This window comes from Ovis canadensis, chromosome 14, assembly GCF_042477335.2.
Source record: "Ovis canadensis isolate MfBH-ARS-UI-01 breed Bighorn chromosome 14, ARS-UI_OviCan_v2, whole genome shotgun sequence".
NCBI classification, from domain to species: domain Eukaryota; kingdom Metazoa; phylum Chordata; class Mammalia; order Artiodactyla; family Bovidae; genus Ovis; species Ovis canadensis.
In genome coordinates, this window is record NC_091258.1 from 55,624,615 (window position 1) to 55,650,877 (window position 26,263).

General features: G+C 47.3%; 1 long non-coding RNA gene across 1 annotated transcript in view; it reads right to left on the reverse strand.

Moving 5' to 3' along the window:
• Positions 1-6,466: 6,466 nt before the first annotated feature.
• Positions 6,467-26,263, reverse strand: part of LOC138418095 (uncharacterized) — a 100,153-nt gene continuing 80,356 nt past the window's right edge. Inside the window, exon 3 of the long non-coding RNA XR_011248409.1 lies at positions 6,467-8,349. This is a non-coding gene — a long non-coding RNA (uncharacterized lncRNA). The remainder of the gene's footprint in view (positions 8,350-26,263) is intronic.

The window sequence follows — 26,263 nt, forward strand, 5'->3', positions numbered from 1 at the left end:
ATGGTTAAAAGTGTTCTAATTTCAAACAGCTTCACCAAAAAAAAAAAAAACTATACCCACGGTGAAAGCTACACACAATAGACAAGAAATATGTGTACGCACATGTGTGCATAGGACAGATGGGTTTCCTAAGTTCCATCTATCCTACTAAAATTTCCAAAAGAAAATCAGAATACAGGCCTTGATCAGGAAAAGGCAGTGTTTAAGACCAGCCCTCAGCTTCCACCTCGGTCACACAGCGGCAAGACGGCCCTCACTAATCCTTCTGGCAGAGTTCAGCTCCAGAGCTGACAGCGTGGAGAAGAAAATTCTTTCTTAGATCCGTGCCTCAACTGTGGTAACACGAGGACACTGATCTTTCCGTCTTCTGCAAACATCATGGCAACATCTGTGACTCAGAAGGGAGAGGCGAGGGAAAGAAAAATACCCTAAAACAGGCTAAACGTCCCCAGACCTGACGGCCGGCCCTTTCCAGCCAGCAGGTGCCTGGACCCCATTCTCGCCCCACTTAGCAAATTATGTATAAACAAATTAACTTCCTGGGCCCCGTTCCCTCTGAATTACTCCTTGGTCTTGGAGTGGTTTTCCATCAGGACGAATCTTTTCCGTTCCCTTATGCACCAGCAAACATACTGATACAATTTAAAGGTCATGTTCTTTTCAAACTGACAGAGCCCTCCAAAGTTTTGACGAGAGGCCCTCCAAGCCTCACACCCTACAGGCGGAAAGGAATTAAGTAAAACATCACTTGCTGGAAGCTCAATCATGTGAACTGATTAGAAAATGCATCCAGGGAGAGGGGAGCCTTGGCAAGGTGATGGCAGCTCCTCTTGGAAGGAGATGTCACGCCACCCGGCAGAGCACCCCCGACGCCAGGGTGGGGGCGGTGGGGACCGTGGAGGGTCAATGAAGATATAATTACCTTCCCGCAAGAAGCCTCTTCTTTTCCAAATCCCGGATGAGTGCCGCTTAATTAGCTTCACCTTTTTATTCACCGACATTCAAATTTTACCCTAAACTCCAAGACTGAATTAACAACGTCATCTCTTTAGGCTCCAAAGGACATGTACCTGGTAAGTGAGGGTATGGATTCTGCATAAATGTGCATTGTGTGGAGACACTGATATGTTTATTTACAGTTGTGTTTGTGTTATCAAGGGATTGGCACTTTGTGATTTTTTTTCCCCCCTTTGGATCTGTCTCTGGAACAAAAAGGGGACAATTGAAACAGCACTGCTGTGTTCTCTGCGTCAGGAGATATGCTCTGGGAGTCTGGTCAGGGCGCTGGTCATTCTTCTGGTATTATTATTGCTGTTGTTGTTGTTGTTCTTTGACTTTTTTGCTTTGATTACTTTGTTCAACCAAAGCCTGCTAAGTTTCACTGAGACATAACAGTGATTGGTGGTTAAAAGGTTTTTAATGCTCTCTGCCCCAAACTGTGTGGTCGTAATGACATCGTCTGTCACAGAGAAGGGGGACACTGGATGTTCCATAGCCACCCCCCACCCTCGCAACCAGCCGCAGCTTCCCCATCAAGGCCCTTTCTTCTGGCCTCTCCCTTCTGCCCACCCATCCTGATTCATTTGAGGCTTGCTCTCTGTGCCTCCATACTTCATTTTTAGGGGTGGGGGGGGGGAAGGTCCCACGTCTAAACACTCATCTGCCAAGAACTGCAAGCATTTAGCTCAGCAAGAAAAAAAAAAAAAAAGGAACTGTTTTGTTGTGATCACACACACCCGTCCTCAAAGGCAGCCCCGAGCTTGTTAAATTTTTATTGGAATGCCTTTCTTTTGAAGCTTTCCTCCTCATTTAATTGACTGCTGAGCATAAGTCCACAGCCTTGGTCGCCCCTGTCATGGAAGACTGGGGCTGTCATCCTGGAATTCAGTCATCAAATAGATTTTCCCTGTCATTCTTCTTTCCTCGACCTCACATCATGCATCTTTCCAAAATGAAGCATCCCCTTCCGTCTCTGCCGCAGACAGAAGCTGCCCCAACCCTTGACTGTTTCCCACATGTCCACACCCCTCCTTTCAGGCCTGCCCCCCCCAACCCAGTCTCCTTCCCCGAGATGTCGCCCTATAGCTGGCATGTACTGTGGGTACATGTCTGCCCTGCGGGATGCAGAGAGGACTTCCCAGAGCAGATGGTCACTAAATTCAGATTCTGGATTAAGGCATCATGACTGCATTAGCGCAGTCATTGTGGGAAGCTTGTTCAGAAATCATAAAAAAAAAGCACTCATGTTCTCCTGACTATACTTTGTGTTCTTCAAACCTGGCGTTCACAAACGTTCACTACCATACCTTTGCTTAGCCTTCGGGAAGAGAGGTTGGCAATTAAATGTGACTCAGATAGTCAATCGACATCTACTGACAAACTTTTACTGCTAAACACCCTGGCTATGGGCTGGTGATGCAAACATAATGGATTGTCCGAACCTTAAGACACTCTCAGAATGATCAAGAGACATTAACTGTGTGGTCCTTCAGGAAGTACAAGAAGCTAAGAAGGAGCACATGAAGATGGAGAGCAAAGCTGGCAAAGATTCGAGACCCCGTGTTTTCCTCTGGTCTCTATTTACTTTCTTCCTTACTTTTGACTGTACTGGGTCTTTGTTGCTGCACACGGGCTTTCTCTAGTTGCAGCAAGCGGGGGCTACTCTCCAAGTGCATGGCAGGGGCTTCTCATTGTAGTGGCTTCTCTTGTTGCAGAGCATGGGCTTTAGAGCATAAGCTTCACAGGCTTAGTTGTTTCCTGACATGTGGAATCTTCCTGGACCGGGGATTGAACACCTGTCCCCTGAATTAACAGGCAGACTCTTAACCACTGGACCACCAGGACAGTCCCTCGTCTCTTTTCTAACTGACCCGCATCTGATTGCCACGCCAGTAACTTGTCTTCAGAACACTGAGAAATCCGCTAGGACCAGCACAATCCTACCTACCTGGTCTTCCCATATGAAGCAGGAGCCAGGGAGGGGGTGGGTGGGGGTGGGTGGGATCCTTTCTTTAAAGATGTTCTCCAGAGGGGGTTCTTTGTGTACTTGTTAAATCCATCTTCCCCCATTTCTGGAGGGAGCTTCAGGCTGTGCACAGCTGCTCACAATGGCCAGAAGGGTAATGAATCCAAGACCTTGAAATATCTGGGGCTCTTTCCCTCATTTAAAACTTTTGTTCCTGGAAGAAGTTAGTTGAAAGATGTTTTATAAATGTCTTAAATACATCTTTCAAAGGCAAAGCCTGCTCCCTCCTCTGGGCAGTTGACTCTTCTGTTCTCTCTGTGGATATCAGGCCTGTGTTTCGGCCCATGGGTGACACAGGACTGGCTGCAACCCCCTCACTCCTGTGCTCAGAAATGGGCTCACTGTCAGCGGGGATCGGAGACATGGGCCAACTTGCCTCAAAGGCAGTGTGTGTGTGTGTGTGTGTGTGTGTGTGCGCGTGCGCACGCCCGCATATTAGTCACTCCGTCATGTCTGATTCTCTGTAACACCGTGTGTGTGTGTGCACATGTGCACGTGTGTATTAGTCACTCAGTCATGTCTGATTCTTTGTAACACCGTGTGTGTGTGTGCACATGTGTGCGTATTAGTCACTCAGTCATGTCTGATTCTTTGTAACACCATGTGTGTGTGTGCACGTGTGTGCGTGTGTATTAGTCACTCAGTCATGTCTGATTCTCTGTAACACCGTGTGTGTGTGTGCACACGTGCACGTGTGTATTAGTCACTCAGTCATGTCTGATTCTTTGTAACACCGTGTGTGTGTGTGCACATGTGTGCGTATTAGTCACTCAGTCATGTCTGATTCTCTGTAACACCGTGTGTGTGTGCACGTGTGTGCGTATTAGTCACTCAGTCATGTCTGATTCTCTGTAACACCGTGTGTGTGTGTGCACATGTGCACGTGTGTATTAGTCACTCAGTCATGTCTGATTCTTTGTAACACCGTGTGTGTGTGTGCACGTGTGTGCATATTAGTCACTCAGTCATGTCTGATTCTCTGTAACACCGTGTGTGTGTGCACACGTGCATGTGTGTATTAGTCACTCAGTCATGTCTGATTCTTTGTAACACCGTGTGTGTGTGTGCACGTGTGCGCACACGTATTAGTCACTCAGTCATGTCTGATTCTCTGTAACACCGTGTGTGTGTGTGTGTGCAGTGTGCACATGCGTATTAGTCACTCAGTCATGTCTGATTCTTTGTAACACCGTGTGTGTGTGTGTGTGCACGTGTGTGCGTGTGTATTAGTCACTCAGTCATGTCTGATTCTTTGTAACATCGTGTGTGTGTGTGTGTGCACATGTGCACACACGTATTAGTCACTCAGTCATGTCTGATTCTCTGTAACACCGTGTGTGTGTGTGTGCACATGTGCACACATGTATTAGTCACTCAGTCATGTCTGATTCTTTGTGACACCATGGACTGTAGCCCTCCAGGTTCCTCGGTCCATGGAATTCTCCAGGCAAGAACACTGGAGTAGGTTGCCATTCCCTTCTCCAATCGGGATCTTCCCAACCCAGGAACTGAACCCAGGTCTCCCACATTGCAGGCAAAAACTTTACCATCTGAGCCCCTAGGGAAGCCCAGACTGGAGGTCTTCTATGGTTTAAACCTTTTATTGCACTTTTACTTATTGTCAACAACTGCCTTTGAAACTACTTTTCACGAGACTTCTGTTTAGCTGTTTTCACGTTAGACAAACTGGCTGTGCTACAGCTGAGCTGTGGCTAAGCCTTTGAGGAAAATCTTTCTCAGCTGGCTCTACAAGAAACAATGACACGAACACCAGATCATTCTATTTCAACTAGTCTGCATGCCTGACAATGGCAGCCCCTTCTGTGAATGCCTGATGTGTATACAACCCATTTCAGCCGAGAGGAAAGAACTCATGGGGTTTGACCTGACCTTGAAAGTGGCTTTGCTGAGTAGGCTACACTGGGGAGGCACCTGGGGAAGACTCTTGGCCCTGGATTGAACACCTGGTGCAGCATAGTGCCGTGGGCTATTCATTTCACCTCAAGACTGAGCACACTCCCTAACAAGGCAACATGGGGGGCTCGGCAGGACTGGGCCATCAGAAACCCTTTGCCCTGGTGCCTCATGTTGCACCCTGCCCCATTCATCGAGGATGGAGCATCATGGAACTGGAGATTTTCCTCTCCTCTGCAAAAGCAATAAAAACCACCAGCCTGGGCTGTGTATCCTGCCTGTGCCGCTAACAAGACACATTCTTTTTTGTTCATGGCAAGTAGTGTAAGTTTCTGTCTTATGTCACAATTTCTGACAAGTGCTTGAGCACAAAAACAGTATCTTGGCACCAAGAAAATGACCATCACTTAAAAAGATGAAACTCACAAGGACGCCAAAAGGGTAAGATTTCACGGGAGACATGCACTAGAAAGCCAGCCCCTCCCACGTCCCAAAAACCATCCCAACCAAGCATGTCAGAACTGGTCTGCTCTCATCAAATGACCCCCATCCGAGCCAACACCTCCACCCAGAGCCGATGTTTAACCATTCCACACACTTCACATGCTGAGGCCACAGCTAACTGATTGGCAAGGCCAGACCAGGTACAGCCTTGGTTCTTTCTCCACTTTTTATATTTTTTTCAATTCCATTTTGCTTCTGGATCCCTGAGAGAAGACTGAATTCTCAGTTCAGGCCATCACTTGTATCAACTTGTAGTGCAAAAGCCTTGTGCATCTGAAGTACCTTTAAGACAGCATTTTGAAAGGGAAGAAAAAAATACAATGGCTTTAAATCTCACTACATGACCACCTTCCTCTTAAAAATATACCATAGGTTAGTTTAAGCAAATATTAATATGACATCTATGTGCATACATGACTTGAAGAGGCACAATGAGAAAAAAAATCTGAACCTGATGGCTTAATTATATATTGGGGTCCTGCATTTTAGAGGGTGCCAGTAAGCACCAGCCTAAAATCTAGATATGACTATTTCACATAGTATGTATGTGAAAGTCGCTCAGTCTTGTCTGATTCTTTGCGACACCATGGACTATATGGTCCATGGAATTCTCCATGCCAGAATACTGGAGTGGGTAACCTTTCCCGTCTCCAGGGGAATCTTCCCAACCCAAGGATTAAACCCAGGCCTCCTGCATTGCAGGCAGATTCTTTACCAGCTGAGCCATTCACCATAGTCACCACAAAAATACAAAGAAAAGCAAATACTACTCCTAAGGAAATGCAGAGCAAAAGCAGCATCTCCAACACGTAATGCAGCAGCTCCTGGAACTGGGGCCCGTGAGTATTACAGTCACTGGGTCCCCCTTCACCATCCTTCACCCCTGATGGAGCTCCCTGGTGGAGCTCAGCCTCTAAGCCTACAAAGTGAACACTAATTTGAAAGTCAAAGTCCTTTTTGCAAAAGAACTGACATTCTGAGATAAAGTTCAGACTTAATATACTGAGTCTTGGTGATACTGTATGTTGACAGGATAAGCTGTCTTTAATATTTCTGCTTTAAAAATTACCAACAACTGTTCAAGTTTAGATCGGAACATGTTTTGCTCTGCCTGAACAGTACCCAAGTTAGATAAAGTTCAAGTCTCCTCTTCAGAGACTCATGACTTGCAGGCAGTGTTGTGGAGAGGCGGGGCTGTGTCACTCAGCCATGCCAGCTAATCGGGAGATCTGCGTCCCACCCAGCCCACCCTACCCACTCCATGGTGACAAACAACTCTGGACAAGGGCCCCTCTCCACTGGCAACACACGGTGTACAGCAGAATCTCCAGGGCTCTCATACCCAGAGCCAGACGGAAACAGAAGGAAACAGGCTGGCATACTCTCTGACCCCATCTGAAGTCCCACATCCCCAGGGAACTATACCCCTGCATTCCTGTTCCCATTCCAGGCTTGCACCAGTTTACACATACCCATGAAGGACAGCTTGACCTCCCGCCTGGAAAACCATGGACCTCTCCCACTCTGTTCCCACAAGGCAGCAGAGTACTGACCCCTTGTCCAGCAGAGCCAACTCCCAGCCCAGCACAGCAGGCTCCACACCTCTAAGAGAATGAAAATTAAGCTCCCTGAAGCAGGGAAAGGAGGGAGGAGTTTCCAACTATCCCTTCTCTGGGGAGTGTGAGCTTGTGGCCTCAATGGCAGCTGGGCACTCAGCTGGCTTCCTCAAGGAGGAGGGGAAGGAAACCTGTCTGAATGATTCTTCCCAGGAAATCTAGAAAGGGAGGGAGGAGAACATGTACCTGGGGAAAGAACATTCCTGAAGGGCTGCAGATAGAACAGGAGAAGGGGAGGGACAAGGAGACGGGTATATGTATGCCCGTGTCTTTCAATCAGGCAGTTCAATCTCGGGTTATTTTATTTGACAAATAAAACTAAACTGCATATTTATGGACTAATGATGTGAGATATTGCTCTTTTACTCAAATCCACTGCTGTTTAAAGACCAACTGTAAATATTCCTGCAACTTTTCGCAGTTTTGTGTGGCAGAGGGAGTCGGCCCCAAGCACGATCTTGCAGCTCTGAAGACAACAGCACTGCCTCAAGGTCAGGGTCACAACTTCACCTCCTTAAGAAAACCCAGCTATGGAGAATATCTCCTCTCGTAGGCCTCAGAATCATGTGTTCTTTCAGGAATGACCCAGTGTCAGGCTGTCTGCTGGGCTTGGGGTTTCAGAGCTGGCTAGAGAACACTAGATGCTGGTCCTGATGGTCAGCCATCAGGAGGAGTCATTTCCTAGGACAGAGAAGACGTACATAACCATTCCACACCTGGAGCTGAGACAGGTACCCCTCTCCTGCCCCTAGCCATAGGCTGATGGGCACCCATCATGAGTGAGGGCAGTTTGGTAACTGTTCTTCCAATACAAGTGAAGGGCTGATCAGTTCAGTTCAGTCGCTCAGTCGTGTCCGACTCTTTGCAACCCCAAGGACTGCAGCACGCCAGGCCTCCCTGTCCATCACCAACTCCCGGAGTTTACCCAGATTCATGTCCATCAAGTCAGTGGTGCCATCAACCATCTCATCCTCTGCCATCCCCTTCTCCTCCCGCCATCAATCTTTCCCAGCATCAGGGTCTTTTCCAATGAGTCAGTTGTTCACATCAGGTGGCCAAAGTATTGGAGCTTCAGCTTCAGCATCAGTCCTTCCAATGAATATTCAGGGTTGATTTCCTTTAGGATGGACTGGTTGGATCTCCTTGCAGTCCATGGGCTTATAGTTATAGCCATAATGTGTTCTTTATCATTTGATTTCATGGCATTTGCCACCAAAATTAGGAGCAGGAGATGGAGGCCACTTGAGAAGAAAGATCTCCTTGTCTCTCGTCTCTCCAGGGAGGAAAGAGCTGTGGGCAGTAGAGAACAGGTTAGAGCTGGCAGAGGGGGTGGGGGTCCCGATTGGTCCCTGCACTCTACCCAGAGGATACTGAGCCAGTGGGTGGGAGTGGGCAAAGGAAAAGAATGCCCCTGGAATTGAACGGAGACAGGTGGGACCAGGGGGATGTAAGGTTCTCAGACTTCAGAGGGGGTTCTGAGTGTGCTGCCTCCCAGTTTCCATGAGGCCCAGGCAGTCAAAGCAGGCTGTGTGCTCAGGAGGCTGTGGCAGAATAAAGCCTCCTGGTAAACCCATGGACCACCTCTCTATGGGCTGAAACTGACCTTGTCCAAAGAGAGGGCATTGGGATGGGGAGGGATCACACAGGAAAAGCCCCAGGAAGACTTAGCCTCAGGAAAGGCACCCGGCAAATGGGAGTGGCTCTCATGGAAGCACCATACCACATGGGCCTGAATATTCATTGGAAGGATGGATGCTGAAGCTGAAGCTCCAATATTTTGTCCACCTGATGCAAAGAGCTGACTCATTTGAAAAGACCCTGATTCTGGAAAAGACTGAAGGTAGGAGGAGAAGGGGATGACAGAGGACGAGATGGTTGGATGGCATCACTGACTCAATGGACATGAGTTTGAGCAAGCTCCAGGAGATAGTGAAGGACAAGGAAGCCTGGCATGCTGCAGTCCATAGGTTGGCAAAGAATCAGACACGACTTAGTGACTAAACAACAAGGATAATAACTCACGGAAGCACCACACCATGTGGCCCCTCTGCAGGATGTCTCCCAACTGAGAGATGGCCCAGGTCAGCCATCACTCAAACAGAAAACCCACCACCTCGGTTTCTGCAGAAACCCTACCAGCTTGGGCCAGAGGCCTGCACATGGGTCCAGGCCTGTCCGCGGACACGGAGGCCACCATGCAGCATTAACCTACAAGAAGCTGCCTCCATTAGCAGCTCCTGTTCAAGGTCTGATGAATTTTTATTGCCCATGGTGAGAAAGATGTACTTCACCACTGGCTGTTCCAGGGACAGCTCTGGTTTCTGCAGCTCTAATGGGCAGTCCTCAAAAATACTGTGCGCATAGCTTGGGATGCTGCTGGTACCCACAGCCTTCTCCCCTTGCTGGTCAACCTGAGCCATCACTTACGCAGCGGCTCAAAGCTAAAAATAACTGACGCAGATGCCTAACTGCTCCCTCAGGTCCCTTGCCTAGGGCTCCTCCAAAGCAAGGTGATACAGGAAGCCTAGCTCTGGCCTCGTCTCCCAGGGCAGAGACACATTTCTGAACAAGGTTCCTGCTCGCATAGTGTGCTTCAGGTATCGTGGGGCACACAGAGGAAAATAACCTGGCCCAGGGCTCAGAAACAAGTCAGCAAACCCACAGCACTGCTGCACAGGAGGTGCTGGGTTCAGTGGGGGCACAGGAGAAAGAAAAATGGGTCCTGTGTGGGTGAGGGGGCATTTCAGGTGAGTAAGATTTCAGTAGGTAGAGGAGGGAAGGTCTTCCCAGGAACGGAGCATCACAAGCCGAGTTGTGGGGACAATGGGAATATGTACTCCTCAGGCTTCTGAGAAGAGTCAGACAGAGACTAAAACCCACCCATTAGTTTCAGGGACAAGACCTGTATGACCCTGTTCTGCCCACCTCCCCAGCTCATCTCCAACCACATGCCTCTGTGTTGCCTAAGCTTCCATCACATCAGATCCTCTTACGCCAGGACCTTTGCACATGACTTTGTCTGAATCAGCACTGTTCTTTTGGGATCTCTTGGTTGCCTCCCTTGGCCTTTCAGATCTCAAGGCCTGAATAGAGCTGACCACCAAATTCACTGAGGTATTTTCTCCATGATTAGTCTGAAGTTATCTTATTTGTTTACTTGTTCACCATCAGCTCCCCTTAAGCCTATGACCACTGTGAATGCAGGCATCTTGTCTGTTTTGTCCACTATCTTGAGAGGCGGGGACAATGTCTGCTAATAGGTAAAGATCTACCTGGGGAGTGAGCTGGGGAAGGGCACAGGTAGTTCTTACCTATTAGCAGACATTGACCTCTTTGTCATCTGGCCACAGATCACACATCACCAATCTGGGGCTGGCCAGCCTTTTTAGGAGTTTGTGAAGTAGTGTGAGAAATGTAGCCCAGGCAGCTGGGAGCAAGCCAGGGCAAAGCTGATGGGCTCTGTGCAGACTGCCCGGGTTACTCTCCACTTCGGGATGGTCTCGGCAATAGAGGCCTCCAAACGTACATGCGGGGATAGCTGAAATGCTGGGGCTAGGCAGCTGATAGAAGAAATGTACACTTACTCCATCACAAGCTCTTCTGAATGGTCTGACCAGGCTTTGCTGATGGGGTCTTGCAGCCAGGCCTCCAAGCACCCGATCCTTTTGGAAAATAGGCTTCAGAAAGAGGCCATGCACTGGCTTCAGGGCCACGGCCAAGACATGCTGCCTGGCCACTGCATGGATTCCAGGGCACGTAGGAAATTAGGCTTAGACAAGCTCTCAGCGTGGCCAGGCTCAGACTCACAGCCTCATCAGCACTGGCACACACCCGCACATCAGGGTGAGCACCAAGGGACCCCAGGGCACATAAGAGACTCTGGAACTTGAGACCCGAAAGAAGGCAAGCTGTTCAGGATGCAGCAAAGGACATACAAGGGAACATATAAGGGAAATCACAGCTTGTGCATGAACAGGGGGCCTGGGGTCACCTGTGGAGGAGTTCACGGCTCACAGGAACACCTGTTGGGTAAAGACTCTGCAGATCATCACATCTCTCAGCTGCCCTGAGAAACTTTTCAATACAAGAACTTTGAGCTGAAGCTCAACCACTCATTAGCTGTTTTTCAAGACTGGGCAAATAATACAACCTCTCTTAGTGACCTACCATCCTGAGCTGAAAATACTGAGGGTGTCACCACCTGTGTCTGAGGGTTGTTAGAGACTTAAGCATGGTCAGTGTGCACTTCGCTCAGATCCCTGTGCCATCCCTTGCCCTGGGTTGGCACTCACTGCTTTTCATGTTGCGGCTTCTCCTGCAGTGCCCTATCCACAAAACCCAGTGAGTCCTTGGATCTGATAGGTGAGTCCAGCTGGGCTCATCCCAGCCTGGCTGAAGGTGGGGGATCCCCAGGTCACCCCACTCTGCCCTCTGTCCCAGCCCCTTCTCACCACCATCACCCCACGCTCCTTCTCTCTCTACATTGCTTGTTGCAGAGAAAACTATTCAGTTGCTATTCAGCTACTCAGTTGCGTCAGAGTCTTTGCAGCCCCATGGACTGCAGCATGCCAGGCTCCCCTGTCCTTCACTGTCTCTCAGAGCTTGCTCAAACTCATGTCCATTGAGTCAGTGATGCCATCCAACCATCTCATCCTCTGTCACCCCCTTCTCCTGCCTTCAATGTTTCCCAGTATCAGGGTCTTTTCCAATGAGTCAACTCTTCGCATCCGGTGGCCAAAGTATTGGGGCTTGAGCTTCAGCATCAGTCCTTCCAATGAATATTCAGGACTGATTTCCTTTAGGACTGACTGGTTTTATCTCCTTGCTGCCTGTGCAAGGGACTCTCAAGGGCCTCCTCCAGCACCACAGTTTGAAAACATCAATTCTTTGGCGCTCAGTCTTCTTTATGGTCCAACTCTCACATCCATGCATGACTACTGGAAAAACCATAGCTTTAAGTAAATGTACCTTTGTCAGCAAAGTGATGTCTCTGCTTTTTAGTATGCTGTCTAGGTTTGTCAGGGAGCCTTGAAAAGTTTACACGGTGAGAAGCTGATCCGCAGAGCAGCGGAGCTCTAGGCTACACAAGAACGCAGGAAACTCCTGCTCTGTGCAGTTGCCTCTCCCCTAAAAGGAACTCAAGCATTGGCCATAGAAAGAACATTCCGGAGTCAAGATTATCCAAGTCTCACTTGACCAGAGGGAGGGGAAGGAGGAGGGACCCTCTTCGGAACTCTGTGTTTAAGAGAGAGAAACTCTCAGGCCAGCAAGAGGCTGGGCTCAGGAAGTTGGGAGTTTCCCTGAGGAGGCGGAAGATGAAGCGTTTGTGTTTTGTTTGAATTGATAATGATGTCAGTTTCAGTTACGGGCTCATTACAACAAACCTGGGACGTATTAACGGCTCTTTAATTGAATTTGGAAATAAGAAGGCGAGTTTTCAACGGTCTTGTAAAGAGCCGATGCGCAGCCCCCACAGCGACTGCGCGTGCAAGCTGAACAGAGCTGGAACGCAGCGCCCCCCAACGGCGGTCCCTCTCAACACCCTCAGGTCCCCAGGTTACACCGCGAGGCCGGCTATGTCCTTCTTGAGCTCATGGGGGGTCTGAGGAGAAAGATAAGACCAAAAGGCATTCCCAGAGAGTGAAAGCAGGCCCCATGAGATGCCACGGTCTATTTTCTATTCCAAACCAACAACGGAAAAGGAGTCGCTGACCATCCAGTCCCAAGCTGAGACCCCTCCCTGTGAGCCCTGGCAGCCCTCACCCGGATGATGCATGCATGCCCGTTCTCCATCCACCTTCCCCACCAGAAGAGGGGTGGGTTCCTGGCGGGGGCAGTCCCTGGCCACATCCTCTTGGAATCCTAGGTGTCTGCCCCAGGCCCTGACACAGAAAATCTGAACGATCGTTTGTAAAGTGAACAAGTGAAGGCATGACTCAGCACCTGTGGGCTTTGCCTTTTTCCCCTCACCCTCTGCCTCCTTGACTTGCTTCCTCCACCACACACTCTCCTATCAACCCCTGTGCAGCCTTTTCCAGAAAACCCTTGTTAATTATCTAGAATGTTTGCATCTTGATTTACTCCAAGCCAGTGTATTGATGTTTTGAATCAGTCACTTCAGTCATGTCCGACTCTGTGCAACCCCATGGACTGTAGCCCTCCAGGCTCTTCTGTCCATAGGATTCTCCAGGCAAGGATACTAAAGTGGGTTGCCATGCCTTCCTCCAGGGGATCTTCCTGACCCAGGGATCTACATACAAACACACATCCTTACACATATAAATACACAAGTGCAGGCATCATGTACATTCAAATGTCATATCTGGGGGAAGGGGAGATAGTTGCCAGATTTAGCAAATTAAAATATAAGACATCCAGTTAAATTTTAATTTCAAATAAACAACAAACACTTTTTCAACTATTTTAAAATTATTTCTCAGTAGTCTGATATTCAAATGTATTAAGCATTCTGTATTTTATCTGGCACCCTTGGGAGGAAGGCGGTTTTCTTCTTTTGTAAATCTGATCATAGGATTCACGCACTCTTCTCTCTTAGATCCAGGGATAGCTCTCCGATTCAACAGGTATTTGCCTAGTGACTACTTTTTAATGGATACATAATGTTCCACAGTGTGGCTCTTTCTCAGTTGCCAGCAATTATTTCTACATTTGGTTACTGTGTCACTGTAGCATTGCTCAGCAAATCCCCATCCTCAACCAAAGGAAGGAAACGTGATTAGCTGTGTCTTGGCTGCCTAGATTAGCTGCCTTGGCAAAGTCAGACCCCAAAGTCCACAGCAAGAGAGTCCATTGCTCAGAACAGCATGAGACCCTACACTACATCAGAGGCTGTGGCTATGAAGGAAGGACAAAGGAATTTTGATTTACCCCTATCCAACAAGGACCAGAACAATGGAGACACTGAAATGCCTGCCTCTGACTTGAAGCTCGAAATACTCTCAAATGCAGAAATCCAGACTTGGCTAATTTGGCAAAACCAATGCCAACCTAATTATTGTGTGTGGCCCCTCTCACCCCTCGTTCATCACTGGTATCTTTAACTTCAACCTCGTTGCTGAAAACACAAAAATAAAAAATACATAGCAGCTCAGCTGACATTACAGCAACAGCATAAGCCTCATTTTACCAACCATTTAACTCCCTCTAAGGACCCCGCTCAGAGACACAGGCACGTTGATGGGAGCTGTACAAAGGTCAGTGATTTGGAGGCTCTTTCCGACAATTTGCCAGGATTTTGGCATTTGTAAGCATCCATAGGACAGCTCTCTAGCAAGCTGACCTTGACAGCGAATGGGATAAATAAACCTTCAATTTACCCCCTCCAGCTCTCCGCGAGCCGGGCCGGTCCCCACGGAGCCTTCACCTGTCCATATCGTTCAACTGCCTGCAACTTTCAACTGACGAACATCCACAGCTCCGCGGCCCAGTGACAAACACCATCTAACAGATAAGGCTTCTGAAAAGTCAAAGCCAATACTGCTTCCATTGAAAATTTAATGCCGGCTCCATCTTTACCCATCATTCTTCTGACTGTTGCGCGTGTCCCAAGAGGCCCTTGAAGCTAAAGCACTGCTCCATAACAGGTAATGACGTGGCATTTAATGATACTGTCCAAAGTGATCCCGGTCTTTGGGAAGTAATGTGCACTCATGTACCAGATAAGCACCGCCAGACGTACTGAGCTGCCGTATCTTTCACGGCCCTGTCACCAGATACGATGCGACACGTCCCCAGCCATCGTACCTGCCGCTCTTCCGACCCCGCGCATTTTCAGAGCACAGCTCCAAAGCATTCAGGGAATGCAGGCGAAAGGTAGGATGGTAACATACCCGTAATTAAGTATTCACAGCCTCTTTAATACTTCAGTGCTCTTGGATTCACTACTAAAATCTGTGAATTATACCTCATTGAAAAATGTCCTTAATCGACTCTGACATGTTTTATTGGAGGCAGAAAAAATGTTTCAGTATGATAGATAAGGTTAAAAATGTTACTACTCTGATCATTTACTCTAGCGCCTGGCAAAAAAACTCCAAAGCCAAAAACCATTTACATCATTCATCGGATGCAAGAGATGAAGAAGGGGGGGGCAAAGCCTTATCTGACAGCCCATTTTAGCTGATGGGAGAAAGTGCAGATTTTCAATTTTCTGACAAAGTTATGTTGTTTATGTAGATAAGGGAGAAAACAACTGTAATATCACTGCAGCATGCCATGAGGCCTGGAAAGGAGGCTTCCACAGCAAACTATCCCCCGGCCATGTGGAGCGCTGAATGACCTGCAAAGCCATACCTTCAGGCATCTGACCAGGTCACGCAGGGCTCGTTTTCCTCCTCATAAGCAGCTGAGGGTTTTCAAACTGCCCCCAGAGCCCCGCTGGGATGTGCCAACTCTACAAGCACAAAAAGTCCTTTCCTCCCCAGCATGCCCTAAGAAGCTGCAGAGGGGACCAGAAACTTAGCAACAGAGAGGCCTTTTAGAAGCTGACTTTTTCCACAAACATTGAGTTTTTCAGTTTTCTCAGCACAATGACTGGTACCAGTGACCCCAGAGGTGGGAATCTAAGCTCCTGAGCTCTACATACCCTTCTGAGGCATGGGTCCCATGCAATTAAACCTGGGTACACATTGGGACATCACCTGCAAATCCTGTTAACCCTTCCCCAATGTTCACTCCAATGCCACCTCCTTCCAGACCTCATAGACATGCTCCCCTAAGCAGACTCGCCTTTCTCCCACTGCAACAGCCAAGATCTTGGGCACAGCACAGAGGCGACGCGTTTGGGTCCTAACTTGCCAGCTGGAAACAAATCTCCTGTCGAGGGCTAAGCAACTATATGATGTCAGACCAGCGACTCCCTGTGCTTCATCTGTAAGGGGAGAGGATGGCAGGAGCTGAAGTGAGGGTCTTCCAAGCACCGTACCTAATAGCCTGGTTACAGGGGCTGGCAGTGGTTGCTGTGGGAGGAATTTGGACTCCAGCTCTCACCGGTGAGAGTAGACTCAGCCTAGTAGACTGACTGCTCAGAAACACATCTGGTAACATTTTCCAAAAGTAAGTCTCTCTTAGGGCTTCCCCGGTGATTCAGCGGTAGAGAACCCATCTATGGTGCAGGAGCCCCAGGAGATGTGGGGATGGATCCCTGGGTCTGGAAGATCCCCTGGAGGAGGGCATGACAACCCATTCCAGTATTCTTGCCTGGGAAATCCCATGGACAAAGGAACCTGGCGGGCCGCAGTCTACAGGGTTGCAGAGTCAGACACAGCAGAAGAGATTTAGAACACACACAAGTCTCTCTTAGGCCAGTCCTAGACAGGATTGTTTTCCAAATAGACTCCAACCCTATGGGACTGAAGTTCATTATAAACCCAGCAGATAACTCATCTGCTCAACCCATGTCTGAGGAAAAGCATCTCAACACCGTGGTCCCAGATCAAGATCCCCTGGGTCAGACAGTTCAGAAACTTCACAAGAAAACTGGTTACAGATCAATTAACAGGATTAAACAGTAAGCAAGAGCGAGAGGAAAATACAAAAAAACAAACATTGCCTCTTTCCAAATTCCTGGTTCTGGGCAGCCAACAAACACCCTTCATCTTTGAGCCACATGGTCAGAGCTCACGTGGCTAGGTAGGACTTGCAGACGTGCTGGTTTTGATATGTACAGGTGTCATTTCAGTGCCTCCCCTGATACCTTCCATGCGCAAGCCCAGAAGGCAGCATTCCCAGTGACTTTATGCCAACCCTACCTACCTCCCAGAGTTGGAGGTGCTGCTTAGCAGTAATAGCATTTATAAACTAGCAATGCTAAAAATTAGGAAATTCAAACAACAAGGTCTTACTTGGAATATAGCACAAGAAACTATATTCAATATCCTGTGACAAACCATAATGGGAAAGAATATATATATATATATATGTATATATATATATATACACATCTGTGTGTAACTGAATCACTTTGCTGTACAGCAGAAATAACACGTTGCAAATCAGTTATACTTCAATACAATTTTTAAGTGAAAAAAATTAGGAAATTCCACATGAAACCGTACCGTCTTTCAAGAAAAAAGATCAGGATTTTTCTAGGCCTGCCTCCTGTTTCTATCAAAAGCGGGAAGACATTCTGCATCTATGGCCAGCACTCACCGAGACAAAATCACTATAAACACAAGACACTGTCACAGACCAGAGGAAATGAAAGCGACATGATGACTAAATTCAGCGTAGAATCCTGGACTGGATCTACAGTCCAGAAAAAAGCGGAGGAGGGCGGTGCATTTAAGGAGAAATTGGTGACATCCAAACAAAATCTTAAGTTCAGCAATAGTAACCAACCAAAGCTGGGTGTCTTTGTTGTGACCGCTGTCTCTAGGGGATGTCAGCTGCTAATGTCAAGGGGAAGCTAGGTGAGGGGTGCATGGGGACATTCTGTATTGCCTCTGCAACTTTTCTGTAAATCAAAAACTATTCAAAATGTTTAAATTTCCCTAAGAAAAAAGTCAAATGGAGAACAAAACGCTTGAAGACCACTTCTTTTTTTTTAATTCTTTTTTAAAAAATGGGGTATAGTTGCTCTACAATGTTGTTCATTTCTGCTGTACAATGAAGTGAATCAGCTATCAAGCCAAGAAGATAAAGTAATTGTAATCATTTATGGCAATGGCACCCCACCCCATTACTCGTGCCTGGAAAATCCCATGGACAGAGGAGCCTGGTGGGCTGTAGTCCATGGGGTCGTGAAGAGCCGGACATGACTGAGTGACTTCACTTTCACTTTCATGCATTGGAGAAGGAAATGGCAACCCACTCCAGTGTTCTTGCCTAGAGAATCCTAGGAACGGGGGAGCCTGGTGGGCTGCCGTCTATGGGGTTGCACAGAGTCAGACACGACTGAAGCGACTTAGCAGCAGCATGCACCAACACAGAAGCAGATAAAAATATAAAGCAAATGCTAACAGCCAGTCCAATATCACTTCGTATATGTGATCCACCTCACTAATCGGTTTGCTGCTTGGAGCCCAGAGCCTTTTGAACTCGGGACACCCCTCCCCCAATACCTCCTTCATCGGGTGTGTATATACTGTCTCCTGGGGCACATACCTGCCTGTCTCCTGAATAACCTGGTCCACACACAGGACTTGGGGTTCCTGTGGGAAACTGTGGGGACTCCCAAAATCTGGTTGGACCTTGGTGACCTGAGAGCAGTAGGTGTGCCATGCAGCTTTCCCTGAGGTCAGTGTCAAGAAGGTGCGAGATGTTCTCCACAGAACACCTGTCACTCTGCATACCCCACCCTGGGGTGCTGCTGTCAGAGAACAGACCTCAGTTCTATTTGAGATGATTGCCTTTAAAAATATCGACGCTTTGAAAAACAGAATCCCTCTGCATGGTAATGGTGCTGGTCACAGGACCACGAAGGAATTTAGGAGTAACGTGACTCCCTGGTGCCTCAGTGAACAGACCTCAGTGAACAACATTGTAGAGCAACTATACCCCATTTTTTAAAAAAGAGAATTAAAAAAAAAAAGAAGTGGTCTTTAAGAGTTTTGTTCTCCATTTGACTTTTTTCTTAGGGAAATTTAAACATTTTGAATAGTTTTTGATTTACAGCTTCTGTGAAGCAGAGCCAATACCTCTATCAGAGGTGCTGGAGCAAGTATCTTACCTCCCCTCTGAGGGCAGGCCCCCCATTTATATCTCCCCAGAGCACCCACCCAGGACTGAGCACAGGCTCTCCACTGAGGATTTTTGCTGAATGACAAGGCTCCGCTGGACCCATCCTAAGGCTGAAGGTCAGTCAGCACCTGTGTGTGTGGCGGGGGGCGGGCGGGGGTGCTTTGCTGAGCTCTGCAGGAAGCATGGACATGTTAGACCAGCTCTCTGACCTCCAGGAGATGACAACTCTGCCAGAGGGGTCACATCCAGGTGACAGGACAGGTTACTGGAGGCAAACGTCACCTGGGGGTGACACCCTCAGACAGAGTCAGGAAGGGGCTAGAACACCAACAGGATTTTCACCAGAGAAGTGGGAGGGGAGGTGGGCAAAGGGGAGGGAGACAGATCCACACCCGGAGAGCGGTGAGGGCAGGGAAAGGCCGAGGTGTGCTCCGTTGCAGAGGCAGGTCCTGAGTGACTGCAGCTTAGGACAAGCTGGGCGCCAGGGCGACGGTGGCTTCCCTGCTGCCTCCTGGGGAGAAAGTACGGTCCCGGCAGCACACAGAAAGCTCCGGAAGCCAAGGCAGTCATCCAGGAACCACTACCTCGGGAGCATCCAGGGACTACACCCCAGGGAGGGAGGGCACCAGGGAGTCACGTTACTCCTAAATTCCTTCGTGGTCCTGTGACCAGCACCATTACCATGCAGAGGGATTCTGTTTTTCAAAGCATCGATATTTTTAAAGGCAATCATCTCAAATAGAACTCAGTGCTTTTAATTTTGGGATTCCTTTATTTTAAATTTTTTACTGTTATTTTTATCCAAATTTGTTTGGGGCCTCTGCCCCCTGACCTTGTAGCTGGCCACTTCTAGCCAGATCCCAACGCTTGGGTTTAGAGCTCAGCTCTGCCTTCACCTGTGGACGCTGGGCACCCTCTGTGCCTCATTGTCCTCATCTGTGAAATGGGCATAATAAATCCAGCACCCACCTAGCAGAGTTGCCATGAGGTTTAAATGAGCTAATATGTGTCAGCTGCTGCTCACAGACCCTGGTACAGAGAAACCAGTCCTGAGTATCAGTGATGCACCCCGTGCAGGAAATGAGCCTGGGAAATGGTGCCAGAAATATGCCGTGGGCACACGTGGCTGGACATGAGGCAGAGGAGAGCTTCCAGAACCTTCAGTGCAAGAGTGACCTCATAGAGGCCACATTCCTGGGAAAATAGTCCTGGGGGTGAGGTGAGGTCACAGTGATCCCTGGGGCTAGCTCTTCAGGGCAGGCCCAGCCCAGGCCTTCACAGACCTGAGCCCCATCGTGGGCAGCTGAGAGCAGAGTCCAGGATGAGGGGTGAGTGAAACGGGGGGTCCGTTACCCCACCCCAGCCATCCGCCATGCCTGCCCCAGCCCAGGTCCCCACCTCCACCGCACACCTCCACCACACAGTCCTGCCTTTCAAAGAGCCCTGTGCTTTGTTTTGTTTCAGAAATAGGGTCATAAAATGAGTGTATCTTTCTGGTTATTAATTTTCTGCCTTTTTTTTTTTTTTGCTTATTTGTGTAAATGGAAGATGTTTTATTTCCTAACCAGCTGCTATATGAAGTGTGAGGAGCAATTTAAAACCCAGTTCTCTGTGTGGCTGAAACCCTATCAGATGAGGTTGAAAAAAGAATTTTTTCCCCTTGCTGGAAAGAAAAGAAACAGAAAAAGAGAAAGAAAGAAAGGCAGGCAGGAAGGAAAGGGCCCTTGATTAAGTTTGGTTTATTGCTGCAGTTCCTCAGGTGATTCCCTTCTTGAGTCAGACTGTCAGGCTGGGGCCCCCAACGGCGATCTTGCCCCATGCTGCCAGACCCAGCTGCTACAGCAACACCGTGGCTCCTGGAGTTGCCACACATCTTTTGTTGTTGTTGTTCAGTCGCTCAGTTGTGTCCAGCTCTTTGCAACCCCATGGACTACAGCATGCCAGGCTTCCCTGTCCTTCACCATCTCCTGGAGTTTGCTCAAACTCATGTCCATCCAGTCAGTGATGCCATCCAATCATCTCTGGCACCCACTTCTCCTCCTGCCTTCAATCTTTCCCAGCATCAGAGTCTTTTCCAATGAGTTGGCTCTTCGAATCAGATGACCAAAGTATTGGAGCTTCAGCTTCAGCATCAGCCCTTCCAATGAATATTCAGGAGGTTGACTTCCTTTAGGATTGACTGGTATGATCTCCTTGCAGTCCAAGGGACTCTCAAGAATCTTCTCCAGTATCACAGATTGAAAGCAACAATTATTTGGCTCTAAGCCTTCTTTCCGGAGAAGGCAATGGCAATCCAGTCCAATACTCTTGCCTGGAAAATCCTATGGAGGGAGGAGCCTGGTAGGCTGAAGTCCATGGGGTCGCTAAGAGTCAGGCACAACTGAGCAACTTCACTTTCGCTTTTCACTTTCATGCATTGGATAAGGAAATGGCAACCCATTCCAGTGTTCTTGCCTGGAGAATCCCAGGGACAGAGGAGTCTAGTGGGCTGCCATCTATGGGGTCGCAGAGTCGGACACGACTGAAGCAACTTAGCAGCAGCAGCAGCAGCAGCAGCCTTCTTTCTGGGCCACCTCTTACATCCGTGCGTGACTACTGGAAAAACCATAGCTTTGACTAGATGGACCTTTGTCAGCAAAGTGATGTCTCTGTTTTTTAATTCGCTGTCAAGGCCATGAAATTAAAAGACACTTGCTCCTTGGAAGAAAAGCTATGACAAACCCAGACAGTGTATTAAAACCACCTACTGCTATGTAACAATTACCACAAACAAAGCAGAATAAAACTCCATCCGTTTATTATCTCACAGTTTCTGTGGGGCAGGGGGCATGGCTGCCCTGTCTCTTCTCAGGGTCTCACCAACCACAGGTAAAGTGCTGGCCAGAGCTTCAACCTTTCCTGAGGCTTAGAGTCCTCTTCCAGGCTCACCGGGTGTTGTAGAACCTTGTTCCTTGCCATGGTAAGACTGAGGCTCTCAGAAAACAGGGGCCGCCACAGGTCCCTGCCACATGGTCTTCTCCACCGTGCACCAGTTTGCATCTTCAAGACCAACAAGAGAGCATCTCTGCTGTTTCAGGTCTGACTTCTAGACCCTCTTTTAAAGAATTCACCTGATTAGGTCAGGCCCACCCAGGCACTCTCCCTTTTGATAAACTCAAAATTAACTGATTTGGGACCTTCATTATATCTGGAGGCTCCCTCCTCTTTGTCACACACCATGTCCTAATCACAAGTCTCATTCACATTTGAGGGGAGGGAGGGATACAGGCTGTGCACACCAGTGGGAATCACAGCCACCCACCACACTGTCCTGATGGAATTCCATCCCAGTCAGGAGGGCAAGCCTCGACCAGTGACGGCAGAGGCAGTGAGCAGGGGACAGGGTGCCATGGGAGGGCATTGTGGCTGCAGGGAGGATTTGCTATGTGCCGTGCCCACCACTGCCTGCCACCCAGGAGTACAGCTCAGCCTCTCTCTGCTCACACATGCTCCTCACACATTCTGTGTGACAACTGGCAGTGGCTTATTCATCATTTCAGATTGCAACTTTCTGTTTTCTCAGACACCCACTTTAATACCCTGACATTTCTGTAGAGCCATAACATTCTGTCAATTGTTTATATCTCCTTCTCACACTGATCGCCTTTTCTGTTGAATTCTTGGCCCTTCCCAATCCTGGTGTGTGATGCTAACCAAGAGGTTCAGAGTCACTTCTCCTCAGTGCCCACACCACTGATTTCCAGTAAAGTGTGCTACATCCCCACATCAATTATCTCCCAAAGCACTCACAGCGTATGCTCCCATCTCAGGATAGACGCTGCCTGAAAAAAGGCAGCTTGCCCAAGCAGCAATTCCTCGCCTGCACATTACGAGAGGTCTGTTTCCAGATCCCACAGGTGGGTAAAACTGCCCCTACACGTTTTACCCGACTTTCCATCTGCCCCAAGTCTGGCTCATCAGCAGGACATGTTGCCCATCCTCTGCAGCCACACTGGACCACCAGGCTGGACCACCACCATCACTGTCCCCAGCCATCCAAGCACTAAACCATGTTCCCACATTCTCCTCTTTCTCCTTCAGTTCCTCATCCACATCACAACAGGAATGGTCTTCTGAAAACGGGGTGTATCGCTGCTTTGGAGACATCCCTTTAGGGGCTTCTCATTGTACTAAGGATGCAATGCAGACTTCCCTCTGTGGTCCACAAGGCCAGGCAAGACTTGACAGCTACTTATCTCTTGCACCCTTCTCAATCAAGCCCGCCCACATTCCAGATTCTGGCCTCGGGGTTTCCTTTCATCTCTTCACGTTCTTTCTACAGCAGGCTGTGCAGGCGTGTGCTATTCTCTCCATGCCCTCCTATCCATGGATGGAAAGATAAATCTTAAAGTAAATGGTGTTGGGACAAATAGACAACTGTCTGGAAATAAGAAAAACAATGTTTAGCTCCTGTGAAGCTCCTACCTACCACATAGGATTGGACTTACCCACCAATTTCTCGACTGGAACTCTCCCAACCACCCCAACTAAAACAAACTTCCCCTGCTATTCTCCATCACACCATGTTAATTGTTTGCTTCATATCACATGCCATAGCTTTCAATTATTTTTATTAATCTTCTCATTTTTTTTCTTGTCTCCCTGCTATAATTCAAATTCTAGCAAGGCAGGGTCTAGTTAGACCCTGACATGACAGGATCACGTCACTGGTCCTGCCACCATCACTTCCCTAGTCATCATGTTGCCTGGCACGCAATACAAGCTCCGAAGCCTTCTGTAGTATGGAAAAATGAATGAGAAACTATCTCTGTGGACTCATGCTAACTCTATGGTGTAAAAAACGTAAGTTTGTTGTATGATTTGAAATGTAAGCGAGACAAAGGGAGGATTGTTGTCACACTACATAGAAGAAGCCATTCTAAAAAGATACAATAATTAAAACAGTAGCATTTCCAGTGAAGAGTTAATACAGGAACAAATCAATGGAATAGAATCAAAGGTCAAACAAATAAGCAAACCCATCATTCAAATATTTAAACAGTTGCTTTTCAAATAAGCAGGAAAAGATTATTTAAAAACTTGGTCTCGGACAACTAACAACAAGGAGAAAAAATAAGTAGCGTCTGAGTTCATTACAATGAAATAAGTGAATTTGGAATGTAGTCAGTTCTTTTGAATGGAATGAACCATAATATCATAGAATAAAATTTCTGTTAATTAGAATGGAATCTTGAAATGAAGATATCTAAGTATGACACTACAGAAAACATTGATATATTCAACCATGTGAAAATGAAAAGGTCAAACTTAAAAACAATTATTGTGGTAGAAAAACTTCCAGCCATAATGGAGAAAAGAGATCAGCAATCTTTCTCCCCAGAAAACAACTATAGAACTGGAATAAAATGTCAAAAGCAAACATTTAAGAACTCTATAAATTGACCAACAGCAAACAGCAAATTGGAAGTGTTTATTCATAAAAAACTGGTAGAAGTTTGAGAACCTGTGGCTTTCTTGCTAGGGCTGCCCCAATTTACTTCCTCAACTCAGTTGGCACAGTAGTTATGTCAGGGCAAAACTGGCTGTGAAAAACAGCATTTTACTGCCAAAGGGGGCTGATCTTGGCATGGGTGAAAAATCTTCACCTGATGATGCTATCAGTAAAAGTTGCAAACTCAGAAAAAAAATCAATGTAGGGGAACCCATAGTTAGGCTAGTGTGAAACTGTAGTCCCACTTAGGCTGAGTGATAGAATAGCCAGAAAGGTAATGGGGAGATCCTGGAAGAGCTAACTAAGCTATCCACACACCTTTGGCTGCCTGGAGAACCTCTGGCATATGCAGGTAAGACTCAAGAGAAGAAAATAAAACGAAATCTTGAGGCAAAGTTACCTCAACTCTTAGGAAGCAATGCTTAGGAAGCCAGAAGTTTTAAAAAATAAGCAGATATATCAACAGCCACACAGACCAAGTGTAGGCAAGTGCAGGAAAAGTGAATGGGAAGCAACACTTTAATAGGTACAAGGTTTCTTTCTGGAGTGATAGAAATATTTTAGAACAACATAGTGAGTTTACTGAATACCACTGATTTATACACTTTAAAATAGTTAATCTTACGCATGTGAATTTCACCTCAGTAAGAAAAAAAATTTAAAGGAATGGGCTCAGAGGCACTAGTGGGTAAAGAACCCATCAGCAAATGCAAGAGATATGAGAGATGTGGGTTCAGTTCCTGGGCCAGGAAGGTCCCCTGGTTGAGGGCATGACAACCCACTCCAGTATTCCTGCCTGGAGAGTCCCATGGACAGAGGAGCCTGGTGGGCTACAGTCCATAGGGTCAGTTGCGAAAAGTCAGACATGACTGAAGCGATTTATCATGCACTCCCAGTTGCTCAGCCATGGCTGACTCTTTGCAGTCGCACAGACTGTGGCCCACCAGGTTCTCCTGCCCATGGAATTTTTCAGGCAAGAATACCAGAATGGGATGCCATTTCCTACTCCAGGGGATCTTCCTGACCCAGGGAATGAACCCGCATCTCTTGTGTCTCTTGCACTGGGAGGCAGATTCTTTGCAACTAACGCCACCTGGGTAGCCCAAATAAAGGAATATAGAATGGCATTTATTCAGACCAAGAACAAAAATAGAGAAGTATAAGCTTAAAAAAATAGACCTAAATGAAAAATGAAAATTCTAGAGTGAAAAATACAGTAATCAAAATGAATATTCACTAGATAAGTTCAATACCTAAGATGGCAGAATAGAACAACAGTGGAAAAATAAAACTTATCCAACATGAATAACAGGGGGGAAAATTTTTAATAAACGGAGACAGACTTGTGGAAATTATCAAGTATGCTAATACACATATAGTGGAATTTCTTGAAAAGAGAGAGAAAATGCAGCAAAAAAGAATATTCAAAGAAATAATAGCCGAAAGTTCTCAAATTTGATGAAAAAGTATAATCTACAGATGCAAGAAGCTCAAACAAAACATAATATAGGATAAACACATTGTATTCAGCCTGATGAGAGCCAAAGACAAGCAAAATATCGTAAAAGCAGCAGGTGTAGGATGACTCGGCATGTAGAGGAATAACAACATGACTAACAGCTGACTTTTTGTATCAGAAACAGTGGCGCCCAGAAGGCAGTGGGGCAACATATTCAGAGTGCTAGGGAGAAAACAGAGCTGTCCACCAAGAATTCTATAATCAGCAAAACAGTCCTCAAAAAATGAAGACAGAACATCTTTCCAGAAAAACGCTAAGAAACTTTGTTGTCAGTTGACCTGCCTTATAAGAAATACCACAGGAAGTTCTTCAGGATGAAAGGACACCAACTCAAATCCATAGGAAGAAATACAGAGCCCAGAAATAGTAAATATGTAGGTAAACATAAAATTTATATGAGTTAAAATTTTTTCTTTTTTCTTATCTTAATTTCTTCTAAAAGCCTAAGATTGAAACGAATAATTCTAGAATTTCATTGTTGGGCTTATAATGCC